General features: G+C 45.0%; 1 long non-coding RNA gene across 2 annotated transcripts in view; it reads right to left on the minus strand.

The window, feature by feature from the left end:
* Window positions 1-314: 314 nt before the first annotated feature.
* LOC140846511 (uncharacterized) overlaps window positions 315-20,023 on the minus strand; it is a 116,772-nt gene continuing 97,063 nt past the window's right edge. Inside the window, exons 1-2 of one of the 2 annotated variants that reach the window (XR_012125672.1) lie at window positions 5,973-6,133; window positions 315-612 (exon numbers count right to left, since the gene is read on the minus strand). This is a non-coding gene — a long non-coding RNA (uncharacterized lncRNA). Of the gene's footprint in view, window positions 613-5,972; window positions 6,134-20,023 lie in introns of those variants that run through there. The other variant, XR_012125673.1, reaches the window with a different exon arrangement.

Below are 20,023 nucleotides of genomic sequence, written 5' to 3' on the forward strand. Positions count from 1 at the left end.
ATTAGCTTGTTTTTCAAGGCCTTACCCAGTTCCAGTTTTTCTTTTTAAGTCACATACTCAGAAAATGGCTTCTAGGCCTTTAAGATGGCTATGCTTATGCTAACCTATTTCTATTCTTACATTCCCCTCTTCTTCTTGTATCTATTTCAATCATGAAATTAGGGGTCATCTGTTTGGTTAACACTCTGATAGTTCTTTCTCAACACTATGATTTGCATGGTGCTAATGCGTTCTTTGATAAAGGTAACACATGGAGTGACTCCGGTTTGGCAGGCCTACTACTTGTTAGAATAAGCTGGGGTGGTGCTGATTACTTCTGTCCTGTTGCAGAGGGAGGTGTAAGTTTTAGGAACTCTCTCAATGCAGGTTCTTTGCCTACTTACAGAGGATAAAGTGAGTCTTGGTCTTTGTCTCATTCTCTCTTCTACAGATAGGGACTCTAGCTGCTGCTAGGGAAAAGGGGCGATGACCGCTCTGGCTGCTTCGTGCTGAGAAGGGGGTGCAGTAAAGGGTGCAGCTAGGTCTCTATCACGGGTCAGTTGAAAGGGCTTCAGAAGGCTGGCGCTTCTATTCTGGGTTTCATTTCTATTACTTTTTGCAGTTTTGTGGCTTCTAGGCAAGATAAAACAAATTGTGTTATTAGGTTATATAGCAACATCTGGAGTTGGATTTTCTATTCTGGAAGGAGGCTGCCGTTATTGAAACAATACTTTTCTCTAAAATCACTCTCATTTTTATTGGAAGTAACCAGGTTAAGAAAATAATTAACAGCTGGCTTGATCATTTGCACAAGTGCAGCAAGAAGTGCAATTGATTACACAGGCTCTTTTAAATATGCTTTGCTGGAACTTTTTGTAAGGAATTTCAGATTGAACTTTTAAAGGCCTCTTGAGGCCAGACAGCCAAGCTAGACTTGCCATCAGGCTTTGCCTGCAGTACCTGTAGATTTGGATGAATTCTTCTCTTCTCGAGGTCTCTGCACCTGCCAGGAAGTGACCTTCTTTACTCACCTGGTAAGGCTGCTGGGAACTCTGTAAGCAAGGTACCAGGCCAGTTCTTCTAAAGGGCTTTGTTGGCTTTATAAAGTCAATCTTAGTTCCTTAAAGTTGTTCATATCTGAGTCCATGCACATGTCTCTCAGGTATGACATTCCAGTCAAAGCCTTGGCAGTATAATCAGTGTTCTTAAGTAGTCTTCTCACAAGGAAAGCAGATTCTTATTGAACTCGTGCAAATAAACATACTGCCATGGAATACAAAAACCGTCACTGAAAGTTTTTAAACTCTGGCGGAATCAGGTAGAGAGAAGGATGTTTCAATTCTGCTCATAAAGATAGTCATTTACTAAACTGTTGTCAGTTTAAGAGAACAAGGTTAAAACACTTTATCAGCAACATTTGAAACAAAAAGACACAAAATCATTTTCTTTAGTTTATGTAATCTTATGTAACTAATACCTGTTCTGCTGAAATCTAGTTCTTTACCAGTTTAGGGATAATACTATAAATGACAAAAGACTTACAAATGACAATGGTTAAAGATCTGATGAGAGCTTACTGTAAAACAGTTGACATAAGGAAATTCTGATATTTCTGTAATACAAAACATTCAGTAACAAAGTTTAGCATCATTCTCTTTGACAGTGCTTTCCTGGTAAATATATATATATATCAGATAAATAAGCCAAATTAGTTAAATACTTTCTCTAATGAGAAAAAATTCTTCTGACATGTTCCAGGGGCCCTCTGGAAAATATCAGAGTTAACTAGAGGTAAAAGCACTTTTTTGAACTTAGCATAAGTGTCCAAGACTAGATACAAAAAAGCAGAGAAAGTGCTTAAGTCTACAGGTCTTCTCTGAAAGCTTCAAGAATGTTTTACTCTTTAATAGTAGATATAAGCTGCTATGCAAATTCTATTAAAAGCTCTAAGATCATTTGCATTAAAAAATATGGAGAGTCCCCCATGTTTTTGTTTTTGTTTTTAAAACATACAGCATATAAATTAAACAAGACCTGGTGGTTGTCAAAAAAAATCTATTACAACTTTTCTCAAAAGTGGTCACACATTTGTCCATTTAAACTTTTACAGTGAAACTTGTTTTTCTGGGAGAAACATAATCTTGTCTAGATTCTACAGTTTAATTTTTAGGAATAAATTTTGGTTTGTTAACTAAGTGCATTTAATTAGCTGAAAAAAAGCTTTGTTACCATTCTGCTTAGGATAAATTAAGAAAACAAATAATCAGTAACAACTTTAATCATTTGTTGGTTAGAGATTTTTCCACTTATAAAAATATATGGAATAAATAATTCAATTTCTCAGGCCATGCAATCATTTTCAATAACAAAATATTTCAAAGGCAAATAAAGGTTATACAGTTGTTAACAAACTTTAGCTTTTAGTCTTTTTAATATTACGATTTCATGGCAACTCACTGAGACTTTAAGCATGAGAAACTGCTTTGATCTTTCAACATTAAGAGCAGACTAACAGTTAAAGAAAACTGTTTAACTGGAAACGAGATTCTAATTTTGCTGTGCACTTGATATCAAGACTCACTTGCTTTAATTTCACTAGGCACGACTATATCTGTAAGAATATAGTAATTTATTCTTCATTTGCCCCATGGTCCCAAGCACATAAACCGGTGAGAATTATGCCTGGGCTTGCCTGCGGCTTGACTGGGTTTATCTCACCTTATCTCTAAACATCTTGACCCTCCCCCCAAAGCAACAGGCTGAGCGGATCTTCCACAACAAAAGGCACCACGCTGTTTTCTTTCTTTAAATAAATAGCTGTACTTTAGAACAAAGTTACTTTCTTTTATCACAAAACACATTTTTTAGCATGCAGAAGAGTTTTCATTCTTTTTACTTTTTCTTATTAAAACATACATCTTTTAGTATAGAGAAATGTTTTCTTTATTACTTTAAGTAGTTTTAATTAAAACTTAAAACCATTAGAAACTTTAATTTTTTAGTGAACACTGAGAAGCAGGACACTGCAAACTGTCAAATTAACATTCTCTAGACCGACAAACTTACAAACACATTCTACAATTTCTGCAACCATGAGCTTCACAGCACAATCTCCCAGCAAACACAGAGCACATCTTCTCAACTTAAAACTCTAAGGCTTTAAGTTACTACAAAGATTCTCAGGCTGCAGGTAGGCATACACACTGCAACACACAATTAAAAAGGTGTTCACTTGCCACACTTATCCAGCTCACCTACCTGCAACAACTACGCTAGCCTACTCACAAGACCCCCACTGAACACTAGACAAAGCCAAGCTTCTAAGCATTCTATTCTTAAAAGATTTAGCAGATAACATGACTTAAATGACTCCAGGTAAACTCAGGCAGCCGACAACTACCAGGACATGCCCGCCTCAGGCAAACTCAAATTAGCATTAATGCTTAACACTTTTTTTATCAGGTTTTCTGGAAGTTTTAGAACACTCAATTTTCACAAGCGCTTGTCTTTAAATCAATTTCATTAATACCATCCGGAGGTAGAAAGATATATTCATTTACACACTTAGGGGTCATCTGAGTCTGTCTCATGGTGAGAAAGAAGGAAAAAAAATATGAGGGAGACAAAGGCGAAGGATGAAGATGCCACTTCAAACAAGATGACTGTTGTATGTGCTTGTGAACGAGTGCCTGTCATTGCACAGTTTTCCTTCCACGGGGGACGCGAATTTATCTGGGATTCGCGGCTGTGACCCCCTTATCCTGTCACGGGAGTCTTCTAGCGGTGGGCGCCCTAATGGCTCTTAATTGCCCGACCCGTGCCCGCAGGGAATGATGTAGTGGCAGAAAGGAGGACCGGCGAGAGCAGGAGAACCTTAGAACAAGGAAACTTAAAATGAGAAGCACAAAAAATATAAACCGAAACTAAAACACAGTAAAACAGTCAATGATAACACCAAGCACACACACACCACATCTGATCGCACTCGTTCGGACCGGTCCTTCTCTCACTCTGGTGCGCACCACACTCACCACTTTCAGGGTCTTCAAAAACTCTCATAATTCTCCTGAAGGGCGTCCACTCGGACTGCCGCAGGGTGACGAGCTCGATCTTTTCCTCCTCGGGCGCCAGTTTTCTGCCGATCGGATTTGCCTTCCTAAGGCCGAGTCACTCGGACCCTAGGGCCAGGATTGGTTACCTGGACTTTTACCCAGGGTCGCTAACCTGGGGGCCGGGACTACCAGCCCGGACTTCCTCACTCGGGACCACTAACCCGAGACCATACACGGGATGGCGACTCCCGCTTTATAATGGATTTATGCAGACACGAGGGGGCGACCCTCGAATTACACTGCCCTGTCCGGACAATTAGACCTTGCCTCCAGCTGTCCTTTGTTCTCAGGGAAGCCGCTCGAGATCCCGGACGAGCCCCCAAATGTTAGGGTCCAGGCTTCCGAGGCTTCCCCAGAGAACAAACTACACAGGCATAGAGATGTAAATTCAAGCAAAGTCTTTATTCAACTAGCTAGCTGAGGTCCAAGTCAGCCCGATGCAGCGGGTCTCAACAAGGACCCTGAGCACTCAAAGCCAAGGGTTTATATAGCATTTTCAAAACACTTAACTCATAGTAATTTTCCACAGCTGCTCATTATTCTTGCAAGACATACATCCTGGGGTTAGGCAGGAGCAAGATAAGACCACTCCTCAGTTGTCAGGGAGGTTCTGCACGATAAGCTTGGTATGTAGGATTAGCTGACCAAGGTTAGCTGACTAAAGGCCACAGCTGCCCACCACCCGGTGCTCATGATTAGCTTGTTTTTCAAGGCCTTACCCAGTTCCAGTTTTTCTTTTTAAGTCACATACTCAGAAAATGGCTTCTAGGCCTTTAAGATGGCTATGCTTATGCTAACCTATTTCTATTCTTACAGGACATTCCAACGACCTCCCCCTTAGGTTCAATTAACTTGCTAGAGTGGCTCACAGACCTCAGGAACACACTTACCCTTAATAAAGGATACCATAAAAGATACAAGTTAACAGTCACATGAAGAGACACACAAGACAAGGTCCCAAATAAAGGAGCTTCTGTCCTCACAGAGCTTGAGGCCTGGCTCAGTGGCATGTAAGGTGTTCTGGTTCCCCAAGCCTGAACTCAGACTGAGAAGCAGGATCCAAGAGACCAATAAGCCCTTCTCAGGGGTTTTTGTGAGGACTTCATTGCAGTCATGATTGACTAAATTATTGGCCATTGGCTGATTCAACCTCCACACCCTGCCACTGTGAGGGAGTCCCACAGTCTCTCATTCACATGTCAAGGCGTGCATTTCACATTTATGCTTCTGCAGTATTTTTGGGAACCGTGGATGAAGACCAAATATACCTGGGAAATATATACGTGGTCATCTGAATCACCAGATATGTATTTCTTATGACTCATTATATCACAGTCCACCCAGTGTCTCCAAACACAGATTCCTTACTGTTGCTCCAGGAGGAAGGAGGGAGTTCTCTACCTTGGGCAAGTTCCCCATGTATTTGGGTAGACCAAACAAGGGCTGGGGCAAGAAGCTGGGGCTTTAAAATGTGTTTTTTTTTCTTTCCCAGATGGATATCTCAGTGTTTCTTTGGCTGTCCTGGTCACCCTCTCCCCACTTGCACAGCCGCCCTTCCTTGCTCTCCCTGTGGCCTCCCTTCTCCACCCCTCCCACCAGGGGCACCCTGTGTGTGGGTCTCTCGCAACTAGTGGATGCCTGACAAATCGCATACAGGAACTCAGGATAGAACAGAATAGATGTTTCCTCTGTATCCCTCCCCTGGGCTGGTACGCCCGTGACTGAACAGCTGCTCTGTCCCAGTAAACATCCCACAGATGTGCAAACAGGCTCTTATATGTATATGCAATGGGCGCTATTAAGGCCAGGTGGAATCCTGGTCAGAAATTCCCATTTTCTCCACACTTACAGGAAAATGATTATACCCATCATAGCACTTACATCTGGTATGGCATTAACACTGTAAGGCTGGAGGTACCGGAGGGAGGAACGAGGATAGTGCAGGCTGAGCGGAGACAGAACCAAGTAATTCTGTGCCATATGGGGAAGGAACAAAGAGCTCTTCCTGGATTCCAGTTCCATGACGTGCCAACAAGCCCCGGATGCAGACCCCCTCCATCCGGAAGGAGACCTCTGACTGTCCATCACCCGACCCTGAGCCAATAAAAATTTCCACACACACCCCTGACGTGGCCCACTTCCCCTCCCTTCCCTGTTCTCTTAAAAACTCCCCACCTGCCCTGCTGGACGCAATTTCTCCAGCCTGTGTTTCAGACTGGTGAACCTCGCCCAGGATTGCGCTCAGATAAACTGCCTGGCCCTTTGTTGCCTCTCGTCGCCTGCTTATTTTGGTTACAATTCACCTTACAAACACAACAGATAGAGCAATTGCACCAAGGCAAGTAGGCCTAACATTTGTAGAAGCCTGTGTGGGGTGGGGACAGAATTAAAGAATTAAGTTATTTGTCTTATGAAGTCTTATGACCACAGTTTCTCCCAGATAAATTAACTCTGACTTGTAGGCTGTCATTCAACCTTGTCAGGTTCCAAGAGCAGTTGGTCTTGGCAAACACATGGCTTCACCTTTCTGGGCATCTGGTATGTTTTTGCCAGGAGATATTATTCTCTTGCCCTGAGCCTCTCTTGAGGCATTAATAAAATGTTGGAATCTCCTCACTGCACAACCCACTTACTCATCCCTTTACCCTTAGCGATAATTTCTCCTTCTCTCCATTTTTCATTTATCTGTATCCAGACTTTTCCCCGTGCGGAGGGGGCATCAGGTTCATCTACAGTGCTGGTCCAGATTTCTGGCAGCAATACCAGTCTAACAAGTGCCTCCCCCTCAGTCCACTCCCAGTCACATAGGGCAGGGTTACACTGGTGCAGAGCTAGAGGAATGTCCCAGGCACTAGGCAGCACAGCAGAGCTTACTGTCAGCCCCACCTTGGCCAGGTTCAGTGAAGGCACAATCCACCTGATCAGGCCCTTAGGAATTCTGACTTAAAGAGTTAAGGGAATGGTTACAGTTTCTTCATCAGTAATCTTCCCTGCTACAGGCACCCACAGTTGCAGCCCTGGTCCTGGAACCACTGCATCTGGTAGGAAAAAAGCAAGTTGCAGTTACGTGGGGAAGACCTGTGTAGGCACACTAGCATCCACCCCAGCCCCTCTTCCCCAGATTCACTGGGGAAGTAGAGGAATCTATGCAGTAGGGTGCCTCCTTTATTCCCCTCACTTTAAGTGTGGGCACATGCTCTTGAAGGCATGTAAGCCAGCCCCTCATGCCTTTATATCCCCCCATTTTACACAGCAAATATCTCAGCTGCCCTTTCCAACTTTCTATTCAACCATCACTCTAAGGATGATATGCAATCTGGTATGTCCCCCTGATGGGACATCTCCTGGCCCACCGAGGACACCATGGGCTGTGAGATGTGTCCCTTGGTCAGAAGAGATGTAACTTGGTGGTTCAAATTTGTACAGTATCTTCTTTTCCAATCCTTTAATGGTATTTTGAGCATTTGCATCTACCACTGGGTACACCAAGTCCAGTCAATAATAAGTGTCTGTCTATTCCAGTTAGGAACCCTTTATAGCCCCGAGGGGCAACTGGCAATGGTCCAACGTGACCTACTTGCCAGCTATGTGTGGGGCCTTCTCACCAGGGAATCTTCCATAGCCAACTGCAGTCTTTATCTCTCTTGTTGACATATGGAACAGTTCTTGGCATTCAGTGCCTCACAGGGTGCAAGAATATGTCTAGAGTCAGCCCATCTCTGCACTGCTGCAGCTCCTGCACACCCACTCATGTCATGGACCTGGGTGGCCACCTCAGGGAAACACGGACAGGTCCATTTGGTGGTTCCAATCACCTTCTGCTCCGGGAAGGGGGTTCTTCTGAAGGGCATCGACATGTCCTACTTAAATGTACTCTTAAAATTCTCAAAGTGATTTCCATAGGGCTGCACTCCACACAGGCATTCCTTTAAAAGTCCCATTTTCCACTGCTCATTTACCTGACCACACTGCCAGGCCACTGGCTACAGTCCACAAGTCAGTAAAAATCCAAATACAGGGGCTTTTGTCATCATTCATTTCTTCCATCACTGCCAGGAAAATAGCACTGTTCAGCCCCCTGAGCTGATCTGTTCTTGTCTTCCTCAACCAGAGTCTTGCCATCCACTGGTCTTAAGGCAGCAGCTTTCCAAACAGAATATCGTCCATTAACCTTGGAAGCTCTGTCTGTAAACAATGTAGCTCTTTGTTGTTCAGCTGAGAGCTGTCCCCAAGGCAAAGCCCATGTAGCAATCAGCAACTCACCTGGTGGCTTGAACGTCAGTCCTGGGGGAAAAGAGGCAGCCTGTTCATGGACACTGCGCGGCCTCCTAGCATTCCCCAGCAGCCTGCTCCTATCGGGACCATTTCCATCTCATCGTGGAACTCTCCTGGGCACTTCCTTCCTGACCAGAGTGTTCCTCTGACATCACCCAAGACATTATGGGGATCTCAGGTTTCAAGATGACTTTTTTTTATGTCCTTCAGTCATTGAGGCAGCCTCAATTAATTTCCAACAGCATGCTAATAATTCTGTCAAATCGTATGTTACTCTAGGAGGAGGGGGTTTCCCCACCTGAGGCAAGTGTGCTATGAATTTGATTAGGCTGAGTAAAGGAAGGGACAGGAGTTTGGGGTTTTAAAGGGAGTTTATGCTCATGGCAGTAGGTCTCGGTCACTCCTTACTCCCCACTCACCAGCTGTGTACTACTTCCCTGGCCTTCACAGAGGGAGGAACTCTATGGGCAGGTCTCTGATGACTGGCAGATGCCTGGCCAATTACATACCAGGAACTGAGAGGAGGAGAGAATGGGTGTTTCCTCTCCACCCCTCCCGTGTGCTGGTACTCCCGTGACTGGTACTCTGTGCTCACTCTCTCACTGGTAAGCATCCCATAAATGTGCAAACAGGTTCTGATTATATACACAAGAGGCTCTATTAAGACCAGGCATGAATTTGATCAGAAATTTCCATTTATTCCACAATCCATCCTTCCAGGATTCCTGCTTCACAATCTATGCATCCATGATCTTCTGCAATGGCCCCTGTGGGAGAAAGCTGAAGCACTCTCTCATTCCACAACAGGAACAGAGGTTATTAACAACATTCAAATAACAAGAGAAATTATGATACAGATGACAACAAAACCATTATAATCTCAAGCATGAAGATCCAGCTGTATTCAAACCAGTCCTACTCAGATGAGTCCATCACTTGCATGTCCTCTGGGAAGCCAGCAGCTGGACAGGCAGGGAGATCTGTGCATACTCAGCAAAGAGCAGGTCTGGCTAGAGGACATGCCCAATACACAGAGACTGTAGGGGAGATTAACCTTAAGGGTGATAAGACATGTTTTAATGACACCAACAAAGGCAAATCTTGCCCATCAGGTAGGATGCATGTGAGAGAGTGTCCCCATGTTAAGACCATGCCAGGAAGGGGGTCCTGTCCTGGTCTAGCATAACAGACCTTTAACCCTCTTCCTCTGGGGGTTTACTGAGCATTCTGTATATAGGGCTAGTAGAGGCACATGTGCTGGCCACAATGATAAGACAAAACTCCCTGTAAGATGCTCTTACCTTCTGGCCACTACCATATTCTTTGGGGGCCACTCTGTTTTTACTCCAGGAACACACAGGAGGCCAGCTCCTAGGCCTTGTCCCAAGGTGGCAGAAGGGCCAGTGATCACTGATCCATGTGCCAAAATGTACAAGGCTGGGGATTGTGGGGGAGCAGGCAGTGGCTGGAGTCCTGACTACATGTCGGCTATGGGGCTGGCCCTGCACCCTGAAGAAGTCCCGTCTGCCATGAAGGAGCACTGCTGCCACTGCCAGAGCTCTCCCAGGCACCCCAGATTCACCCTGGTGCAGGAGCATTGGCCCTCTTGGCCCTCCAGCTGCTCCTCTCCAGCCTGCGCCATGAGTGACCACCAGCACCTCGCCAGGAGTGGTGGACTGGGCCCCCACCCCATGGATGGGGCCATATCTCTTAGTCCCAATGCTCCTGCAAGAAGATCTGAGTGGGTGTCCATGATAGGAGCTGTGGAGGTGTCCCCAGTGGCAAGTGCTGCCAGAACACCCGTCACCAAGTTTCCTGTGCGCACGTTGCAAGGACTGTGTGAGTCTGGTATAACTTGGCCTCCTGAGATTCTGTCTCATCAAGAAGGAGATAACTAAGAAGAGTTCTCTGTTGGGAAGAAAACTAAGAAAAGAAGAAAGCCATAACTTATTTTTACATGATTGTCAGCTCACTTATCAATATGGGCACTTCCGCCACCATTTTTCCTCCTGGTGGAGACAGTAGTCTGACAACTTCTCAGTCTGAGTTCTAAAAATGGTTAGTTGGTGAAAAGTTATGGTGTGAACATCATAAAATTAATTATCACATTCTGAAAGCTGAACACACAAGGTTGCAAGATGAGTACATAAGGTCACAAAATGAACTCAAGCACCTGCTAAATGAAAAGCGAACTCATCAGGAGAAATTCCAGCTGCTGCTTGAAAAGCTAAGAGGGGAATTAGTAGAGAAAACTAAAGACTTAGAAGAAATGAAACTGGGGGTATTAACTCTACAAAAGTTGGAATTGTTACAACCCCAAATACAATGACAATTAGAAACCCAATGAAAGAACGTTTTAGGAATCTGGATGAAGTGGAAAAGTACAGAGATGAATGCAGTAAGCTTCGCTATGAACATACATACATTTCTCAAATTAGAATTTGAACACCAGAGAGAAGAATTTGCTTGTATTTTAGAAGAAGAAAAAATAAAAAGTGAATCAGAGATGGCAAGACTGGAGAAAGATAAAGAAGAACTACGTAACCAGCTACTAAGTGTTGATGCCTCAGGAGACAGCAAATGAATGGAGAGGATTGTTCAAGACACAGTCCATTTGTGTCAGAAATTAGCAGGTTTAGAGTAGCAGAATTAAGGGCTGAAAAAGAGAATTCCAGTGCTCAGATGGAGAATGTCCAAAGAACTCAGGTGCAGCAGTTGGCTGAGATGCAGGCTACAGTCAGATCCCTGGAGCCTGAAAAACAGTCAGATAAACTACAGGCTGAACACTTGGAAAAGGAGCTACAAGCATGCAGTGAACAAAATAATATTTTAATCAGTAAATTGCATATAGCTGAACAGGAAATAAATACACTGACCAGTAAAGTGAAAGAACTTAAACATTCAAACAAACTAGAAATAACAGACATCAAACTGGAGACAGCAAGGGCTAAGAGTGAGCTATAAAGAGAAAGGAATAAGATTTAAAGTGACCTGGATGGATTACAGTCAGACAATGAAATTCTCGAATCATCTGTTGAACACCACAAACCACTCCTAGTAGAAAAGGATCATGAATTAATACATAAAGTACAAGATGCCAAGGAAGAAGTGTGGAAGTCCAGCTCCAGTGAGTCCAGGAGTCCCTGAAGGATGTACGACGTCGATGACTCACTGAAATGAATGAGGACAAAGACACGAGCAAAAGCTGAGCCTGGCCTTTAATGAAAAGTAGCAGCCTGATTATATGCTCTTTGATTACATAAAGTAGAGATATTAATCATTTAATTGGCACATAGCACAGTTACATGAGTTTGGAGAATGAGATTATGTCATTTTGCAGGTCTTAGCAGTTCACTTGTTTCCAAGTAAGCTTTCTTCTTACTTACTGCGGCCAGAAAATCGTACAAAGGTTAGGTAGGTGCCAGACTCTTGGTTTCTTTACAGATGACTATCTAAAGCTCACTAATCTATTATTTTGATGTACGGCCCTCAAGCTTTCATAGTTATACTCCCGTTCTTCATGTCCCGTAGGAAAGAAACAGGCTCTCTTTAAAAGGACACGGTGACCTTTTGGCGGGCAGGGACAAATTTTGTGGACTGTGCCTTGGACCCATTTTCAGTAAGACTTATAATGGAGATTTTTCTGATCTGGAGTTAGGTAATGCCCTGTTCTCATTTGTTTTATAGTTTGCCAGGACCTTCTTTGGTGGGCTAGCCAAAGAATATCATTTGCTCTCTGTACCCACCTGTCACCATTAATCATTGAGTATGTCATTTGGAGGCCACGTAGGGGCAGAGGAAGGAACCTCAACCCAGGTAAATTTTCCCTATCTTTTTTCCTATAAATTTGGGTCCAGTACTCATGGGGTCTCTCTTTCCCATCATCAGGGGTAGTCACAAGGACAGGAGTAGATTTTTCCAATTTCCTATAGGGCCAGTACCTAAAATTTTCAGGGAGAATTGGATATGGCTTCTTCCCTGAAGAGGCAGCTTGAATTGAAACCAAAATAAGCAAATTTATTAGGAGGGGCATTTTGAGCAGGAGGGATATCAGGGTCGCTCCTCTGGGAAGGCCGCTGTACCGCCCCTGCCATCCGACTGCCCAGACTGCGCCGTCAGGCTGGAGGTTCAGACTGGCTCCTGACAAACAAGGTTATCAAAAACTAATAGTATTACAAGATGAAAACCTAGAACTTGAGAACAGATTAGCAGATTTAGAGAAAATAAAAGTGGAGCATGATGTCTGGAGGCAATCTGAAAAAGATTAGTGTGAAGAGAAGTTGCAGGCTTCACAGATGGCAGAAGAGTTGGCCAGAAGGGAACTTCAGACTATTAGCTTAAAACTTCAACAACAAATTGAGAAAATTGAAAATGTAGAGAAAGAAAAAATGAAAATTCTGATCTGAAACAGCAAGTCAGTGGTTTACAGATCCAAGCGACCTCACTTGCACACTTGGAGAACAATTTGCTGAATTCAAACCAAATACTGAAGGAAATGGTGGAGAGGTTAAAACAAGAATGCTGAAATTTAAGAACCCAAGCTGAGAAAGTGCAACTCAAATTTGAAAAGACACTGGAAGAGAAACAAATACAATGGTTGGAAGAAACGCATAAGTTTCATGAATGAATCACTGACAGAGAAGAAAAGTATAATCAAGCTAAGGAGAAACTGCAGTGAGCTGCAATTGCTCAGAAAAAGAAATATAGTGGCATGTGTATCGTTGTCCCAACAGGAGGAACCAGGACTTCTCTTGATTTCTGGCACAGCCATGTCAGTTCCCACAGCCATCATCCTTTCAAGTTTCACTTTTGCCGGCTTATTTTCTCCAGAACCTAAAAACTTTGTTTTCTTGGAAATAGTCCAGGGCATCATGGATATCAGATGATTCATCTAAAGAAAATGTTCAAGGCCATGTAGCCTCCCGGTTGCTGGAGGACTCAGCCACACAGTGCTCTGCTGACTTCTCCAAAACTCAGAGGCAGGCCTCACCAATAGGCTACGGCCCACATTACTTAGCCTGCCCCAAGGAAGGCCGTCCTGCTAGCTAATGTACCTGAGCCAATTCATCTGCTTCATCATTCTGATGCCTAAGGAAAATGACCTACAAGCCATCGCCAGAGGCCTGAGCCATAGCTGTCTTCAGTCACATGGACATCCAGCTCACAGGGCCTTGATGGGTCTGTCTCACTCAAGACCTTCATGGCCTTGACTGTACATTTTGCAATGGCAGAGATAAATGTACAGGTTTCATCCCAGCCCCTCCTGATGTCATTTTGTGCCAAATGGCATAAGGGCCTCAGAACCCATGCCAAGTGTGGAAACACTCTTCAGTAGATTACAAGACCCAAAATGTCTGGGCAATGCCACATTTATCTGTAAGAGAATCAGAGGTGAACATAACATCACACACAGTATTAGGTGCCCTATTCCCAAAGCAATTCAAGCTTTTTCTACTCTGACAGCCCCAATTTTGAAAATAGCAGGGGTCCCAGAAAACCATTCAGGGTCACAATAAATCAGGGAACATTCAGCTTCTGTGACCACCAGGGCCAGGATACAATGCACATTCACTGTGGATGAAGAAATAGACCAACCAGTGGCCTCTGGTGCCCAGCCAGTTCCCAAGGCAGGTGCCTTGACCCTAGCCTCAGTCAAACCATAACATCCGATCATTGTCCAGTAAGGGTCCAGGCAGGGTCTACATACTCTCCCCCAGGAAGTCCTGCAGACACATGGGCTGGACATATGGTTGTCTCCAGCTTCTATTTCTTCTTCCTCAGCAGCTGGATCTGCTGCTCTGGCTTCAGTTGTGGCCACAGCTCCAAGATCTTATTTGGCTACCCAAGCAGTTTCTCATTTCTGCACCTGCCTTTACCAAATCAACCTACATCTGGGTCCTTGAGACCTTCATGGGGCCCTTTAAGCTCTCTCTCAGTGGCAGATCACACTGTCTTCCACCCTCTCATTGCTTTTTCCTCTCCCAACATTGCTAGAATATGAATAACCTCATTTATGGATTGCCCTAAGTTAGGGGCAAGAATAGCCACTAGGGACCCAAGGAGGAATGGGGAACTGTTCGAAGCACCACGTTTCTCATTCCCACTGAAAACGACTCTTCCTCCATACACCGATGTTCTGGCTTATACATGGCATTCGTCATCCCCAAGTCCCACAGAACTTTTTGAAGCTCAGCATATGTCTGCCATCTAGTGCAGAAAGATGGCAAATCACCCCGAGAAGGCCATACGCCAGGACCCGGGCTATAAACCAATCAAGAAAGGCGTCATTCTCCAGGTCTGATAAGCATTTTGTAATCTCTGCTGGAGAACAGGGTGAGTCATCCAGGAAGCCAGCTTCCCGTTTTCTGATCCAGACAAAATAATTTCATCCACCCCAACGTCCCAGAGGCACAAAAGCCAGGCTGACATGGGCTCCGAGGGCTTCTGCCAAAACTGGGAGCTCCAAACCACCAGCTCGGCCTGGGTGTAGGGGCGGAGCATGGAGCGGTCCACAACCTGGGGAGCCGGCCGCCTCTCTCCCTTAGGAACTCACTGTTGCTGTGTTTTTACTTTCTTAACTATTACCTGGTAGGATTCCAACCGGAGAGGGGCTGGTATCTTGGGTGCCGCTGGCGGTTGCACCGGCAGAGCCTCTGCCCTTTGCACCACCCCCTCGCTGTTCCCTGGCTCATCCTCCACTGACATCTCTTCTACCATCTCTGGGGCTGAAGGCACCACTGCTTCCTTCATCTCCCCATGGCATCTTGCAGCCTGCATTCTCCTATTGTCCCTTCCCATGTCACTATCACATCCTTCAACAGCACTATCTCAGCCTTTAACAACTTTCTTTCCTTCCTCATAGCACCCCACAACTTGCATTCCCGTTCTGCTACTTCCCACCAAAGCGCATCTCTCTCTGCAGTAACCCTGTCCAGCACTGTGGGGAATATGGAACTTTCTGACCAGGATTGCCACCTGGACTTAAAAGTGCCCACTGTGTATGTAATAAAAGCCTATTTGTGTGTTGATGGGATGTTTACCAGTGACAGAGCCCTAGGTCAGTCCTGGGATCACCGTTGTAAGGGAGGTCTCCTCCCCTCAGTTCCTGGTACATAATTGGTCAGGCTTCTCCCAGTCACCAGAGGCCTGCCCACAGAGCTCCTCCCAGTCTGATGGTGGGGCAAGGAGGGTACCAGATTGGAGGGCAGGGCTAGAGCTGTGGAGCCCTGGTGGTTCTGGAAGCAGAACCTGTAGCCATCCTGGGGAGTACACTTGAGCCGGCTGGCTATACTGAGCTGTCTGTGACTGCCATGAAAATAAACAGGGCAACCCCCTTTAATCCCCAACTCCCTGCCCTTGTCTTTATTCAGTCTCGTTGGGTTCATAGAGAACTTGCCCTGGGCAGGAAGGGATCCCTCTCCTCCTGGAGCTACAAATGCTGTGAGAACCACCCAATGCTCAGTACCAGCCACCACATGGACACTCAGTTCCCCTACGGAATCCCCTGTTTTGTGGATGGCCAACTCCACTGTCTCAGGTGTCCCCACCACTCACTAGTTCTGGGGAGTGGCCCAAACCTCTAGGAGGCAAGCCATGCCAGACCAAATCCCCACTGGGGATTCCCTGGGCCTCTCCCCACCATGCATAAAGGCAGCCCACTGAAGCATCCCTCCCGTAAGGACAGCCCTTCCATCTCAACAAATCCTCGCAGCTATGCCAATAATGTTGCTCTGGGAGGAGGGGTTCCCCGCACAGGGAATTTCTCCATGAATTTGTGCAGACTGAATACAGTCAAGGGCAAGAAGTTGAGGATTTAAAAGAGGGTTTCTTCTCATGTCAGGAGGTCTCAGGCTTTCTTTGCTCTTTGTTCTTCCAGCCATGTTCTCTAGATCCTTACCCCTCACCCTGAGAGAAACTCTGTGGGTGGGTCTCTAGTGACTAGAGGATGCCTTACCAATTACATACCAGGAACCGAGGGGAGGAGAGAATGGGTGTTTTCTCTCCACCCCTCCCCTAGGCTGGTGTTCCCATGATTGACCAGTGGCTCTGTCACTGGTAAACATCCCATAAATGTGAAAACGGGCTATTATATACACAATTGATGCTATTAAAGTCAGGTGGGAATCTTGGTCAGAAATTCCCATTTTCTCCTCAGGTATGTACCAGGTAGCAGCATCTGGGAATTTTCTGGTACAAAATCCCAATGCTCACTGCTGGAAGATGCTCATGGGCTTTTGCCACAAGGTCCAGTCTGCATGGGTATGTGTGGCAGACACTACCAAAATCCTATCTGAATGGGGGTCATAAGGGCCCAAAGGAGTCAAGAGGATGACTGCTTTGTGTAATTCAGACATGGCCTAATTTTGTTCAAGTCCTACCCAAAGATAGCTTTCTTTCATGTAGTCTTAGAGATGGGTGCTAGCAACATTCCCAGGTGTGGAATATGCATCCTTCAAAATCCAAATAAACCAACCAAATGCTGGGCTTCTTGTTTGGTTCTGGCGGGTAGTGACAGCAGTTTACTCTTAGTCACTTGTGGAGAACCTAGGATGGCTCCTTGCCCACACTGTTCCTAAGAATATCGCTGTTTGAGCAGGCCCTTGGACCTTTGCTGGATTTATTAATCAGCCCTGGTTGGTCATGTGTGTCACTATCACATTCAAATCAATCCCAGCCTGATATTCTGTTTCCAGTATTATCATAGCATCCTCAATATAGTGTATCATAACACTCAAGACCTGCATCCAGTCCAAATCCCTCCAGTTGTGGCAATAAACAGGTGAGTTCAGATAACCCTGAGGCAGAGCAGTAAATGTAAACTGGGATCCTTCGCATGTGAAAGCAAACTGGGGTGAACTCTTTTCAGAGATTGAGATGGAGAAGAAAGCATTTGCAAGGTCAGTCACTGAGTGCCAGCCTCCATCAGCCTGCTGTATTTTCTATATGGTTGAGACAATGTCTAGTACTGCTAAGGCTATGGATGGCACAACTTTATTTAAGTCTCACTAAGTCTACTGTTAGTCTCTGTGAGCCATGTGCCTTTTCCACAGGTCACACAGGACTGTTGTACAGCAAATTTGTGGGCACCAGAACTCCAGCTTCTAGCAGGTCACTAATTAAAGTGCTGATCTCTTTTGTCCACCAGGTCTGCTTGAAATTAACCTCCTGTGTGGGATCAGGCAGTTCTGGTGGTTACCATTTAGCACGCCTGATTAAAACTGGCCTAAGGACCAACAGACACGTGAAAAGATGCTTCACATCGCTAGTCATCAGAGAAATGCAAATTAAAACCACAATGAGATATCACCTCACACCAGTAAGGATCGTCACCATCCAAAAGACAAACACAACAAATGTTGGCAAGGTTGTGGAGAAAGGGGAACCCTCCTACACTGCTGGTGGGAATGGAAATTAGTTCAACTGTGAGGGGCTGAAGCAGTTTCAGACATAAAAACAGGACACAAAGCTCTCTGTAAAGTTAGCCCCAGATCCTTGTCAAGTACCAACTTCTGAGAAACTAAAGGAAAAGATATAAATCCCATGAGAAACAGGATGTTCAACTAACCCCAGGCTATTTTTGCTCCTGTACATTGCTTTGTTAGAGACCAGCAGTATCACACACTTCCTGCAACAGGTGGGCAGAACAGGATGCTTAAGCCCCCTGAGCATTAAACAAGGAATATATCTTGCTGAATTTAGGCAAAGGTGGAAAAGCTGGAAAAATTAAGCAGGATGCAGTAAAAATGCTTAAAAGGATGTAACAGGGGCTCAGGGCTGCACTTGGAGAGCTTGCTCCTTGGCAGATGCCAGCCAGCTGAAATAAAATCTCCCTTTTTATAACCTACTTTTGTGTGAGGACCTGTTTCCTTCCTCCTGTTCTGGCATGCCGGATCTGAGACCCATTACAAAAACATTGTGGAAAGCAGTATGGACGTTCCTCAAAAAGCTCAAAATAGAAATAGCATTTGACCCAGGAATTCCACTCCAAGGAATTTACCCTAAGAATGCAGCAGCCAAGTTTGAAAAAGATACATGCACCCCAATGTTTATCACAGCACAATTTACAATAACCAAGAAATGGAAGCAACCTAAGTGTCCATCAATAGATGAATGAATTAAGAAGAGGTGGTACATATACACAGTGGAATATTATTCAGTCATAAGAAGAAATCAAATCCTACCATTTGCAACAACATGGATGGAGCTAGAGTATATTACACTCAGTGAAATAAGCCAGGTGGAGAAAGACAAGTATCAAATGATTTCACTCATATGTGGAGTATAAAAACAAAGAAAAAAATGAAGGAACAAGGATGGATTAAAGATGGCGGTGTGAGAGGAGAGACAGAGGCTTCCTCCTAAAACTGGATACAATTAGAAAATATAGTTGGCACAACTAATCCTGAGAAAGCAACAGGAAAGAGGATGGCGCCAGACTGCACACACCTGGAGAAAAGAGTACACCTCACCAAAAGGGGTAACGCACCATAGCTGTGCTCTGCAGGACCCAAGCCCATCCCTCACCCCAGCTCACCGGCGGGAGGAAAAGAAATGGAGCAGAGAGGGAGTGGAAGGCCTGGGACTGCTGAGTACCCAGCTCTGGAGATCTGCTCTGGGAGCACAAACCTACATTTCACTGTGCTTTCATGAGACTCGCATGACTACCAGGTTGGAAAGTTAATACAGGCAGAGTTCTTGGGGAGACTGGGACTCCAGCCACTTGTGGAAAGCAGGGATCCATATCTGGCTGCTTTGGGACAAAAGTGTATACCTGTGTGCCCAGCCCACTGGCTCAGGCAGTGGAGACAGACACAGCAGCTGGGAGGTGGGGAACAGCTCTTTCCTCCCCCCAGGCACCAGTACTGCTCCCCTGCGACCCCCGACATTGCTTCAGGGGCTCAGCACCTCCAGAGACTACAGCTTCTGGACACTAAGGGCGCCATATACAAACATGAAATGCCAAAGGGACCTTGTCCAGAGTAAAATTATTAATACAACTCCCAAGAAAGATTTAAATGATATGGACCTCGTGACCCTTCCTGAAAGGGAGTTCAAAATAAAACTCATCAACACTAATGGAGGTACAGAAAGACATCCAAGAACTCAGGAATGAATTCAGGTTGGAGATCCAGTCATTGAAGAGCATGATGGAGGGTATTAAAAACAGGTTGGATACAGTGGAGGAGACGATAAATGAAATAGAAACTAGAGAAGAGGAATACAAAGAAGCTGAGGCACAGAGAGAAAAAAGGATCTCTAAGAATGAAAGAATATTGAGAGAATTTGTGTGACCAATCCAAGCAGAACAATATTCACATTACAGGGATACTAGAAGAAGAAGAGAGAGAGACAGGGATAGAAAGTGTCATTGAGGAGGTAGTTGCTGGAAACTTCCCCAATCTGGGGAAGGAGATAGTCTATCAGGCCATGGAGATCCATAGATCCCCCTACACAAGGGACCCAAGGAAGACAACACCAAGACACATAGTAATTAAAATGGGAAAGATCAAGGATAAGGACAGACTGTTAAAAGCAGCCAGAGACAGAAAGAAGATCACATACAAAGGAAAGCCCATCAGGCTATCATCAGACTTCTCAGCAGAAACCTTACAGGCCGAAGGGAGTGGCATGATGTACTTAATGCCATGAAGCAGAAG

Source organism: Manis javanica, chromosome 15 (assembly GCF_040802235.1).
Source record: "Manis javanica isolate MJ-LG chromosome 15, MJ_LKY, whole genome shotgun sequence".
Lineage (NCBI taxonomy): Eukaryota > Metazoa > Chordata > Mammalia > Pholidota > Manidae > Manis > Manis javanica.